This window comes from Apium graveolens, chromosome 7 (genome assembly GCF_009905375.1).
Source record: "Apium graveolens cultivar Ventura chromosome 7, ASM990537v1, whole genome shotgun sequence".
In the NCBI taxonomy this organism is placed as follows: domain Eukaryota; kingdom Viridiplantae; phylum Streptophyta; class Magnoliopsida; order Apiales; family Apiaceae; genus Apium; species Apium graveolens.
Window position 1 is genome coordinate 90,446,575 of NC_133653.1, and position 12,501 is coordinate 90,459,075.

Here is a 12,501-nt window from a genome sequence, read left to right on the forward strand (position 1 = left end):
AAATTTTGGCATAAACCCGATATCTTGCTGATCAGGAAAAGATACCTATAAGTAACCTTTTCTATTGTAGATGGATGAATTCCTCGCCGGTCATCACCCTGGCCGCATTAGGACCTCGCGCTAGAACGTTACTTATCCACTCACGCGTGGATGGACTGTCACCCAGCCTCTTACACCTTCATAGATCGTACCCCGGCTTGTCGTTTATGCTGACTCAATTAGATGGACTTACTTCCCGAATGTTGGGCAAGTAATCAAATTGTTTTCTCAAAACAACAACCTCGTTGCGAATATAAAATACACCACAGAGCCGGATCCCTCAGATTTTTGAGCGAGTATTCAAGTCCCCTTCGAAAGGAAGATCTTAAATTTGAAAACGAGTTTTGGGATCCTCTCTAACTTTTAAAATCATTTTGAAGACTCGAAAACATTTTTAAGAATGTTTAGAGTAATGCTGATTTAATATAATAAATCAGTCCCAATATGTTGGAAAATATCTGCATATTATTATTTAAATAATATTCCCATAAAGGATAATCTTTATAAAAATAAATGAAGTAAAAGTTTTAAAAACTCATACTTGAAACGAATAATAATAACAAAGATATACTTATACGAAAGTACAATCTTTATTTGAATAATCGAAAATAAGTTTGATTATTATTCATATTTATCCAATATACCTTATTCGATTAATAGTTATAGAAAACTATATATATATATATATATATTATTCGGGAACATCGACTCCCGGTTTAGAAAAATGTTCACCTTTGGGTCCCCTATACTAAGGGTATACGCGACTACTGCTTATCTCTAGCATAGGTATTATGCAGTTTATAAGCATTTGAATTGATAATAGAATATCAAGATTTCACAACCTGCATATATATACCATATCAACATGCTCCAATATATCGCAAGATTTACTAATAACAGTCATGCACTTATCTCAAGATAATGCATCAATATATTTACATCACAACAACAGTATAACAGGTAGGAAACTTGCCTGAGCGACTGGGGGTGGTAAAAGGCCTGGGGCGAGTCTGGTAACCTATAAACAACATATAAGTTGGAATTAAACCACGGTCGCTTAAGAAACTAGACTTTAACCAATTGGACCCTAACGTTCGCTTTTGCGCTTAACGATTCACATAAGTCGCTCGAGTACCCCCGGCTCCATCATTTTTATAAAATTAACCGTTTAACTTTTTAAGGTAAATCTTTCGCAAATACTCTACCAACTCACCAATTAGTCTTACATAATTCTTTCGTACTCTAATTAGTCATTTAAGGGTGTCAATTATGGTCTCAAAGTTACTCGAGGTTTCGGGGTTCGCTCGTGAAACGCCGTTACTTAAAACGGTCGTTTCTCATCGCTCGTAACTCGGATTTAAGCGAACGACATATCAAAATGAAGATCTTAACATGAAATATCTAAAAATGGCAAAGTTCAGTATCTTACTGTGAGTTCACGGGTCCTAAAGTTAAGGACAAAAACAGTTAAGGAAATTCAGACATTATGACGGCTAGAACTTAGCGATTTCCAATATTTTTACCACTCCAAATCAATCCCTTCCAACTACAATCCATCCATAACTTTAAGATTCAAACCTAGGCTACTGATCTTAGACAAAACAAGCTCAAGATCCTCAATCCAATTTAATATTATACCATCTCCATAATCAACTAATCTACTTAACAATCAAAGTTCAATTCAAACTTAATCATTCAAACAACTGCTCATCCATCCAAACCATCCCCAAACTCAAGGAAACAAACTTAGTACTTAAAGGTCTAGAAGTTTTATACCTTTATTTTTTAGGGGAAAGTTTCTAGGAAGCCTTAAAATATTGATCAATCCTTATACAAGCTTGGATCTCACAAATAATCAAGAAAACACAAAGTTAGATTTTGAAGTTTTTAAAAGTCCTATTGAAATAACTGCACAAATGAGGGTCTTACCTTGCTTATTTGGACGAGACTTGTGAAAAAGAGTTGTAGGCCATCTCAATACCTTTCCAAAGAGTATAGAACATAATATTTGAGTGAGTATTAAAAAAGATATGGCAGTTTGAAGTTTCTGCTCTGGTTTTGGGCGAGAGTATGCTTTCAAGGGGAGAAAGAGTGAAATGCTTCTTGTTTTGCCCTTTGACTAATTGTGTGGTGAATTACTTGGTTGCTTCTCTTTTACTTTAATTAACCATATTTAGAATTTATCATGGTTAAAAACACTTGGCTAATATTCTACCAATTCAAAATATCTACTAGGTCATGCTTAGGTCATCCTGATTATGTCATTCTTTAACACATATCTCCTCCTTGTGGTGTGATGACATCACCATCCACTAACCTCTTTGATTAAATTTTAATTACTTGACTAATGACCACTTATTTGTTATACGGTTCGCTTAACTCTCGTCCTTGTTCGTCGTTTGAGGGATCATATCTGGGATCTTATAACTTGGGTTCCCCTAAACATTCCTCAATATTTATATTCCTTTAATGATCCTCTCTTATAATCCTTGAATTTAAATCCTTTTAATCATGTTACCTTATACTCAATTCTTTCAGTATCTGATGGATTTTCGGGAAAAATCAAAGTGTCCGGATTCGAATTCTAACGACCTTTACATACACTCATTTACTTTATGGAATACTAATACGATCTTAGAATTTCCATAACAATACTCCTATATAGCGTGGTCTGATAATTTTCCTTAATCAGCATAGTCAGCAAAAGTTACTATTCGTCAATGTTTCAAAAATTTCCAAAAATTGGGGTTATTACAGTCTCCCCTCCTTAAAAGGATTTCGTCCCAGAATCAGATAGAAAACAGTTGGGGATATTTTCTTAGCATTGCACTTTCTAACTCTTAAGTCAATTTTCCCGCATTGTGGTTCTACCACCAAACTTTAACTAGTTTGATAACCATGTTCCTAAGAACTTGTTCCTTTTTGATTCATAACCCTCACTGGTTGCTCCATATAGGTTAAGTCTGGTCGCAGTTTTACGTGTTCATATTCCCCTATGTGTCTCGCCTCTGGATCATACTTACTTAACATTGATACTTGAAACTCATTATGAACTTGTTGCAGGTTCGGGGGTAGGGCTAGTTCATTTGATAACCTCCCAATACGTCTTAATATATCCAAGGGTCCAACAAATCGTGGACTTAGCTTTCCTTTATTTCCTAACCTCATCAATCCTTTCCAAGGGCATACCCTTAACAATACTAGGTTCCCTACTTCATACTGTTTGTCCTCTCGGGCCAAACCGACATACTTCTATTGTCAATCTTGGGCTACTACCAGCTGTCCTCTGATTAGATCTACTATGTCCTTGGATATTTGAACCACTTTGGACCTGAGCATCTTGCAACTTCATCCCAATATAAGGGATATCGACATCTTTTTTTTTTTGTACAGGGCCTCGTAAGGCGACATTCCGACACTGTCATATCATCTATTGTCGTAAGAAAACTCAATCCGTGCTAAGTGATTGTTTCAAATTTCTTTCAAGTCTATCACACAGACTCTCATTATATCATCTAGCTCTACAACTTTCGCTTCTCAATACTTATTCTTTTCCATTTTCTCGAAATCTTTTATCTACTCTTCTGAATACATTATCATCTTGAGTCTCTCTTTTCTATCAAGGGCGTCAGCCACCACATTGGCTTTACATTGGATGATAAAAAATCTCATAATCGTAATCCTTGATTAGCTCTAACCACCTACTCTGGCGTATGTTGAGCTCTTTCTGCGTGGAAATATACTTGAGCTCTTATGGTTTGTGTAAATCTCGCACTTCTATCCATACAAGTAGTTCCTCCAATCTTTAGGGCAAAACTATTACCGTGAGCTCAAGATCATGGGGGGGATATCGAATTTTATATTCCCTTAATTGTCTTGACGCGTACATGATTACCTTACCATGTTGTATAGCACACACCCTAATCCCTTGTGGAAACATCACTATAAATCACAAAATCTCATTTTTCCCTATGGCGACGCCAACGCAGGGGCCGTAACCAATCTTTTCTTCAGTTCTTGGAAGCTGTTCTCGCATTCCTCTGTCCATTCGAACTTCTCAGCCTTACGAGTAAGCCACGTTAAACGGGATGTGACCTTTGCAAAATTTTGAATGAACCTACAGTATTAACCGGCAATTCTTATCTCTTGTAGTCACCCTGACTACGGTCATCAATTCCTCAACGATCAAATTTTTACTCTTGTCAGGATCCTCATCGGGATCCTCCTCAGCAACAATCTCTTCTGGGACAACCTCCTCAATGGCTACATCCTCAACATGAGCATTATTCGGTCCCTCGTTAGTGTTGGGTTCCGAAGGCATAAAACGCAGCGGATAAACGTAAATAAAACAAAAATTCGAAACCCAAAAACAGGATCCATGTATAATTATGGGCAGATTATGGAGATAACGAATCATACCTTTCAAGAGATTAACTTTTACGAACTCAACGGAGATCCTAGCTATCACGCTTTGTGTCTACCTCTCGGAGAAACACCTCTATGGTATCCACACGAGCACCTTCAAGAACGTCTCACGAACTTGACTACGGAATGGATGTACTAGCCTCCTTCTTGACGATCTGAATTGCCTCTGCCTCTCTTTGCTGCTAGGGTTTTCTTAAAAAACGTTCAAGCCTCTTTAACCTCTCATTATCTATTTATAATGACTGATTAAAAAGGCCCATAATAGCAAAGCCCAACCCTAGTAGGTATTGGATTAAATAATAAAAACGAATTTCTATTATTTAATTAATAACTAAGTCATACTTAATTATTATGGGCAAAAACATTCCTTTTAATTCGAATTTATATTATCTCAATTAAGTCTTACTTAATTATAATAAAATTCAAATAATCATCAATTAATTTAAATCCATAATTTAAATTAACTATTCCATTAAGTGCTCTATTTGTGCGACCCTATAGGCTATTATTTAATTGGAAATAATTTTATTCTCTAATAAAATTATAAACAATGAGCGGTATCTAGTAATACATCATTGTTACCCAATTAAACAATAATTAAATCGTGATTAGATAAAACCTTTCGTGATTAATGTTTTTTTCGTGTAATATAATCCCTTTAACCATACATATTATAGATTAAACTCGAGGCATGTATTTAGTCATCCTCTTCAACATTTAATCTGGGTTTACTTGATGCATGAGTAGATTATTGAAACAAATCATTATTTGAGCATGGCCATGCTTTTATAATCTCACTCAATCAAGAGGCCAATAATATCTCTCCTAATTATAGGAGGGTTAAATCCTTTATCTATCATTCATATTTCTCATACGACTCATGATATACCCGATGTCCACTTTTATCATCACCCGATCAAAAGTAACTTTTAATGTAGTCAAAGTATATTAATCCTCGTATAGAAATATAATGATTTCAAGTCAAAGGATCGTTACACCATTATCACTGTGAGTCTTTCTTATGACTTTATTAAACATGAAGAATCTCACTGTGGGTCTGTCCAGTACCATGTACTCTCACATGTACCTATGTATTGACTTCAGTATCCCCATACTTATAACCAATGAGATGTGGTTATCTTGTCAAACAACATACTAGTCTATCTATGTATTATTATTGTCCTATATAATAATACTCGACTAGGGACCTTTAAGAATATGATATATTATATAATCTCAAGTTCAAGTCATGTACTTAAACTATACAATTTGTATCATGATTCTAAGGACATTTATTATGCTAACAAAATATCGCAGTAATTAAGGTCATAATAAATACATTTATTGAATGATCAACTGACATAAAGATAAAAGAATAATGTATTGCCTCTAGGGCACCTACACTAACAATCTCCCACTTGCACTAGAGCCAATCACCCATATATCTAATACCCATGGAACTAGTGTGACCATCGTGCTTCTGCTGCGACAAGCCTTTGGTCAGTGGGTCTGCAATGTTATCATTTGTGTGCACTTTACATATGTGTATATCACCCCTTTCATTAATCTCTCGAATAAGGTGAAATCTCCTGAGTATATGTTTAGCCCGGGAGTGTGATCTAGGTTCTTTAGCCTGTGCAATGGCTCCATTATTATCGCAGTATAGATCAATGGGATCTGCGATCGATGGAACCACTCCCAAAACAGAAATGAACTTTCGAATCCAAACGGCCTCCTTAGCTGCTTCACAAGCTGCAATGTACTCAGCCTCCATTGTAGAATCAGCTACTGTTTCTTGCTTTGAACTCTTCCAGCTTACAGCACCTCCGTTTAGACAAAACACAAAACCAGACTGTGATACAGTATCATCTCTGTCTGTTTGGAAACTTGCATCGGTGTAACCTTTTACAACGAGTTTCTCTTCTCCTCCATACACCAAGAATGAATCTTTAGTTCTTTTCAGGTACTTAAGAATATTCTTAACTGCCGTCCAGTGACCTTCACCCGGATTAGACTGGTATCTGCTCGTCATGCTCAAAGCATACGAGACATCTGGGCGAGTACATACCATTGCATACATGATAGATCCAATTGCTGAAGCATATGGAACTTTATTCATGTGGTCCTTCTCATCCAATGATTTCGGACATTGGTCCTTAGAGATCGTTATCCCTTGAGACACAGGGACATATCCCCTTTTTGCATTTTGCATTCCAAAACGATGCAAAACCTTATCAATGTATGTGCTCTGACTTAGACCGATCATCCTTCTAGATCTTTCTCTATAGATCCTCATTCCTAGAATGTAGGATGCCTCTCCTAAGTCTTTAATGGAGAAATTGCTCCCTAACCACGTCTTAACAGCCTTTAGAGAAGGTATGTCATTCCCCATTAGTAGTATATCATCAACATATAGTACTATGAATGCCACATAGCTCCCATTAACCTTCTTGTAAACACACGGTTCATCTTCGTTTTGAACAAAGCCATACTCTATGACTATTTCATCAAAACGGATATTCCATCTCCTAGAGGATTGCTTCAATCCATAAATGGATCGACGCAATTTACATACCTTGCCAGCATTCCTTGGATCGACAAAACCCTCAGGTTGTGTCATGTACACATCCTCTTCAAGGCTTCCATTAAGGAAGGCTGTTTTGACATCCATTTGCCAGATTTCATAATCATGGAATGCTGCAATGGCAAGTAAAATCCTTATAGACTTGACCATAGCCACTGGTGAGAAAGTTTCATCATAGTCAATACCATGAATTTGTTTGAAACCTTTTGCAACCAGCCTAGCTTTATAGGTCTGAACATTTCCATCCATGCCCTTTTTCTTCTTAAAAACCCATTTGCACCCTATGGGTTTTACCCCTTCAGGTGGATCAACCAAAGTCCATACTTGGTTTTCGTACATGGAATCTATCTCGGATTTCATGGCTTCAAGCCATCTCTTAGAGTCTGGACTGTTCATAGCATCTTGGTATGTGAGAGGCTCATCTTCATCTATGAGCATCAAATCACCACACTGAGTCATGAGAAATCCATATCTCTCTGGCTCATGGCGAAATCTACCAGATCTACGAACAACCTGTGTTTGTTGAGCATTATCATTATTCTGCTCTTGTTCCACTTCAGGTTCAATGCTATTTTGCGGTTCTCGATCTTCATCGAGATCTATAGTTCTCCCACTGTTTCTTTTGGAAACAAAATCTCTTTCCATGAAGACAGCATCTCGAGCAATAAACACTTTCTGCTCAGAAGGACTATAAAAATAATACGCCTTTGTTTCATTAGGGTATCCTACAAAAATGCACTCTTCGGATTTAGGTCCAAGCTTGTCAGATTCTTGACGTTTCACAAATGCCTTACATCCCCAAACTTTCATAAAGTTCATGCCTGACCGTTTCTCTTTCCATATCTCATATGGAGTCTTTTGAACCTTCTTAGTAGGAACACGGTTAAGTGTGAAAGCCGCTGTTTCTAGAGCGTAACCCCAGAAACTAATTGGAAGATCTGCATGACTCATCATCGATCGCACCATGTCCAACAAGGTGCGATTTCTCCTCTCTGAAACTCCATTCCATTGAGGTGTTCCTGGCGGAGTGAGTTGCGATACAATACCACACTCTTTCAAATACTCTCTAAATTCGGTGCTTAAGTATTCACCCCCACGATCGGATCGTAAGATCTTAATACTTGCATCTCCGCCAATTTGCTTCTCTACTTCAACCTTGTATTCTTTAAATTTTTTAAAAGAATCGGATTTGTTCTTCATAAGATATACATATCCATATCTACTGAAATCATCAGTAAATGTTATGAAGTAGTAGTAGCCTCCTCTAGCCATTACACGCATTGGGCCACATACATCACTATGTATTAGCTCCAGACGTTTAGTGGCCCTTTGACCCTTACCAGTGAAAGGGGCTTTAGTCATCTTACCAAGCAAACAAGATTCGCATTCTTGGTATGATTCAAAATCAAACTTATCCAAGTATCCATCCTTATGTAATTTGGATATGCGTTTCTCATTTATGTGGCCTAGACGACAATGCCAGAGGTATGTTTGATTTGAGTCATTTATTTTAAGTCGTTTGTTTTCTATATTACAGACAGGGTTATCTAAATCAAGAACATATAAACCATTAAATAAACGTGCAACACCATAGGTTAAATCATTCAAAGCAAAAGAGCAACTGTTGTTCTTTATTGTAAACGAAAAACCTTTCTTGTCCAAACAAGAAACAGAAATAATGTTTCTGCGAATCGCAGGCACGTAAAAACAGTCTTCTAGTTCTAAAACAAGCCCAGAGGGCATAGATAAATAATAAGTCCCTACAGCTAAAGCAGCAACTTTTGCTCCATTGCCTACTCTTAGGTCCACTTCTCCCTTAGCCAGAGTTCTACTTCTCTGCAGGCCCTGCACATTTATACAAATGTGAGAAGCACATCCAGTATCAAATACCCAGGATGTAGAAATAGACAAATTGACTTCTATAACATAAATACCTGATCCAGAAATCTGAACTGCTTTCTTTTTCTTCAGATCCTCCAAGTAAATTGGACAGTTTCTCTTCCAGTGACCATCTTTCTTACAGTAGTGACATTCACCCTTGGCCACACCACCTTTAGGCTTTAAAGCCTGTTTGGGACCTGACTTTGGCTTGGTTGTAGAATCAGATCCAATCTTCTTCTTACCCTTCCATTTTCCCTTCCCTTTGGCCTTACCTTTATTTCCCACCATCAGTATGGGAGCAGGTTCAGCTGTCTTCATGTTGGTCTCATATGTTCTCAACATATGCAACAATTCAGTAGGTGTTTTGTCAAATTCATTCATATTGTAGTTCACAACAAACTGAGTGAATTTGTTGTTCAAAGAATTCATGATTAGGTCAATACCAGTTTCCGGACCAATCGGGAAACCCAAAGTTTCAAGGTACTCAATGTAACCAATCATCTTCAGAACATGTGGGCCAACTGGTTCACTCGCCCCTTGTTTGCAATTAAAAAGTGACTTACTCGTGTTGAACCTTTCTTGACGAGTTTGGCTTGCAAACATGCTTTGCAAGTGCTCATTGATAGTATATGCATCCATATGCACATGTTGTCTTTGAAGCTCAGCACTCATAGTTGCCAACATAAGACATGCAACATCATTTGCATCATTCTCATCCTTTGTGCGTGCTGCTCGTTCATCAGCAGTAGCACCCTCAGGAAGGGGGCCTGGAGGAGGAATATCAATGACATGAAGCTTGCGCTCCTGCCTGAGGACAATCCTCAAATTCCTCTGCCAGTCTAGGAAGTTGTTTCCTCCTGTCAGCTTGTCCTTCTCAAGGACTGAACGTACGGATAGTGTGTTTGTGTTGTTTGCCATTACTCAGTATCTACAATAATAAAAGCGCAAAATAAACATTAGATTGTCTGAGTTAAAATTTTATGTTCATATGATTATGATATATTCGTAATATATCTCCCACTATTTTTTTTTTTATCAAATTAATAGCCCTAACTATTAATTCGGAAAGTATATCCCATAAATCTTTCTAGTGAGCCAAGATCCATATTTCGTCATGTTCTAAGTCAACCACTGGTATCCTTAAAACATGATTATTTAGGTAGACAACAGTTGTCAATTATATCATATATAATTCTTGGATAATTTGGTGAACAACAATTGATCTTATCTATCTAATAGATTTTTAACCAAACTCTATGCTTCTAAGTTCATAATAGTTGAATATAACCGTTTATATTCACCTTATTATGATGACTCAGTTAAGTTAGACCCAATGATACAACGTCCGAATATAACCGTTTATATTCGTCGCATTTCACCATGATAGATAGGAGTCCCCTGCCACTGACAGCCCTTCCCCTTATCGATCTAGGATTTAATGAGTGTTCATTCATTGGAAAGCATCTGATTAAAACTTAATATTTTTACTTAGGGATTTTAATTTAGAACGATCATGATCCTATCATAAAGAGATTCCCAATTTTTCCTTGAATAAAATACTTCAAATCAATACTCGTCAATGGTTTGATTTCCAGGTAGTGGAGGAGTCACATCGGTCTCGCTTAAAACCCACAGCCTTACAAGTTCTATGAACCCGTTGTTGACAAAATCGCCCCATGTCAGAAATAAAGAAAATTCGTATTTTATTCCGTGTTTCATAAACACGAGAATCTCATGATCGTTTGTTAATTTTAAATCTTGAGTCGTTACAGATTTTATCTTGTTTAAAGGCATGGCATGGGTGATGTATCTAATACATACATACATCATTAATCTAATTAAAACATGCATTTTTCTACTCTACACATACTATTTATACATCATATGAAAAGTACGTAAAGTAAACGTGCAATAGTTATGGCCCAATCCTATGTGATCTTTTCAGGCTAATGAAAAGATCAAGGTCAATCTATGGTGTAAAAATAACTATTACATATGTCTTCTCTATTGCTTCCATTGTCTCCTTGGCCTCCATAGGATGCCTCCTCTTTCCCTTGTCCTTCTAGGATGTTACATTAAGAATTATACTAATGAACTTACAAAAGAACTCGAGTTACATTCGAGATAAAACAACTACAAATAGAAAACGACATGCAAGTCGTATTTATTACAAACCAAAAGAATAAACCATTACAACTAAGGTCTTAAGGCCATAACTATGCACCATGCTCAGTAACCATTAAAGAACATGATAGATCATATAAAGATGACATACTATTTATCACTTATCATGATCCAATCAAGAATAATAAATAAGTAAAGCATATGTCATAAGCACAAATTAAAAACGAAACCCTAACCACGCGGTTCGACCTCCGCGGTGAGGTCGCTGGGGGGGTTCGGGGGGGCAGCGAGCCCCCCGATGGCGGAAATTTTTGCAAAATCAAGTATCAGAATACTAGAAAAACATGTATCAGAATACTATTCCAGAAGCATGTATCAGTATACACACGATCCATATCCCAGTTACCAAAAACGTGTATCAGTATACATATTTTAAGAGATCGCATACATATGAGTTATGGCAGATCTTAAACATACTAGTATCATCATATAGATCATTAACAGATTCATCATATCATTCATATAACATAACTGTTATCATGGCAGACTCATATAACATAACTGTTATCATGGCAGACTCATCAAACATGCATACTTGTAAAAATACAGTAAACACGTAACCAAATCAGCCCCTTATACACGTAGCTCTGATGCCATTGTTGGGTTCCGAAGGCATAAAACGCAGCGGATAAACGTAAATAAAACAAAAATTCGAAACCCAAAAACAGGATCCATGTATAATTATGGGCAGATTATGGAGATAACGAATCATACCTTTCAAGAGATTAACTTTTACGAACTCAACGGAGATCCTAGCTATCACGCTTTGTGTCTACCTCTCGGAGAAACACCTCTATGGTATCCACACGAGCACCTTCAAGAACGTCTCACGAACTTGACTACGGAATGGATGTACTAGCCTCCTTCTTGACGATCTGAATTGCCTCTGCCTCTCTTTGCTGCTAGGGTTTTCTTAAAAAACGTTCAAGCCTCTTTAACCTCTCATTATCTATTTATAATGACTGATTAAAAAGGCCCATAATAGCAAAGCCCAACCCTAGTAGGTATTGGATTAAATAATAAAAACGAATTTCTATTATTTAATTAATAACTAAGTCATACTTAATTATTATGGGCAAAAACATTCCTTTTAATTCGAATTTATATTATCTCAATTAAGTCTTACTTAATTATAATAAAATTCAAATAATCATCAATTAATTTAAATCCATAATTTAAATTAACTATTCCATTAAGTGCTCTATTTGTGCGACCCTATAGGCTATTATTTAATTGGAAATAATTTTATTCTCTAATAAAATTATAAACAATGAGCGGTATCTAGTAATACATCATTGTTACCCAATTAAACAATAATTAAATCGTGATTAGATAAAACCTTTCGTGATTAATGTTTTTTTTGTGTAATATAATCCCTTTAACCATAC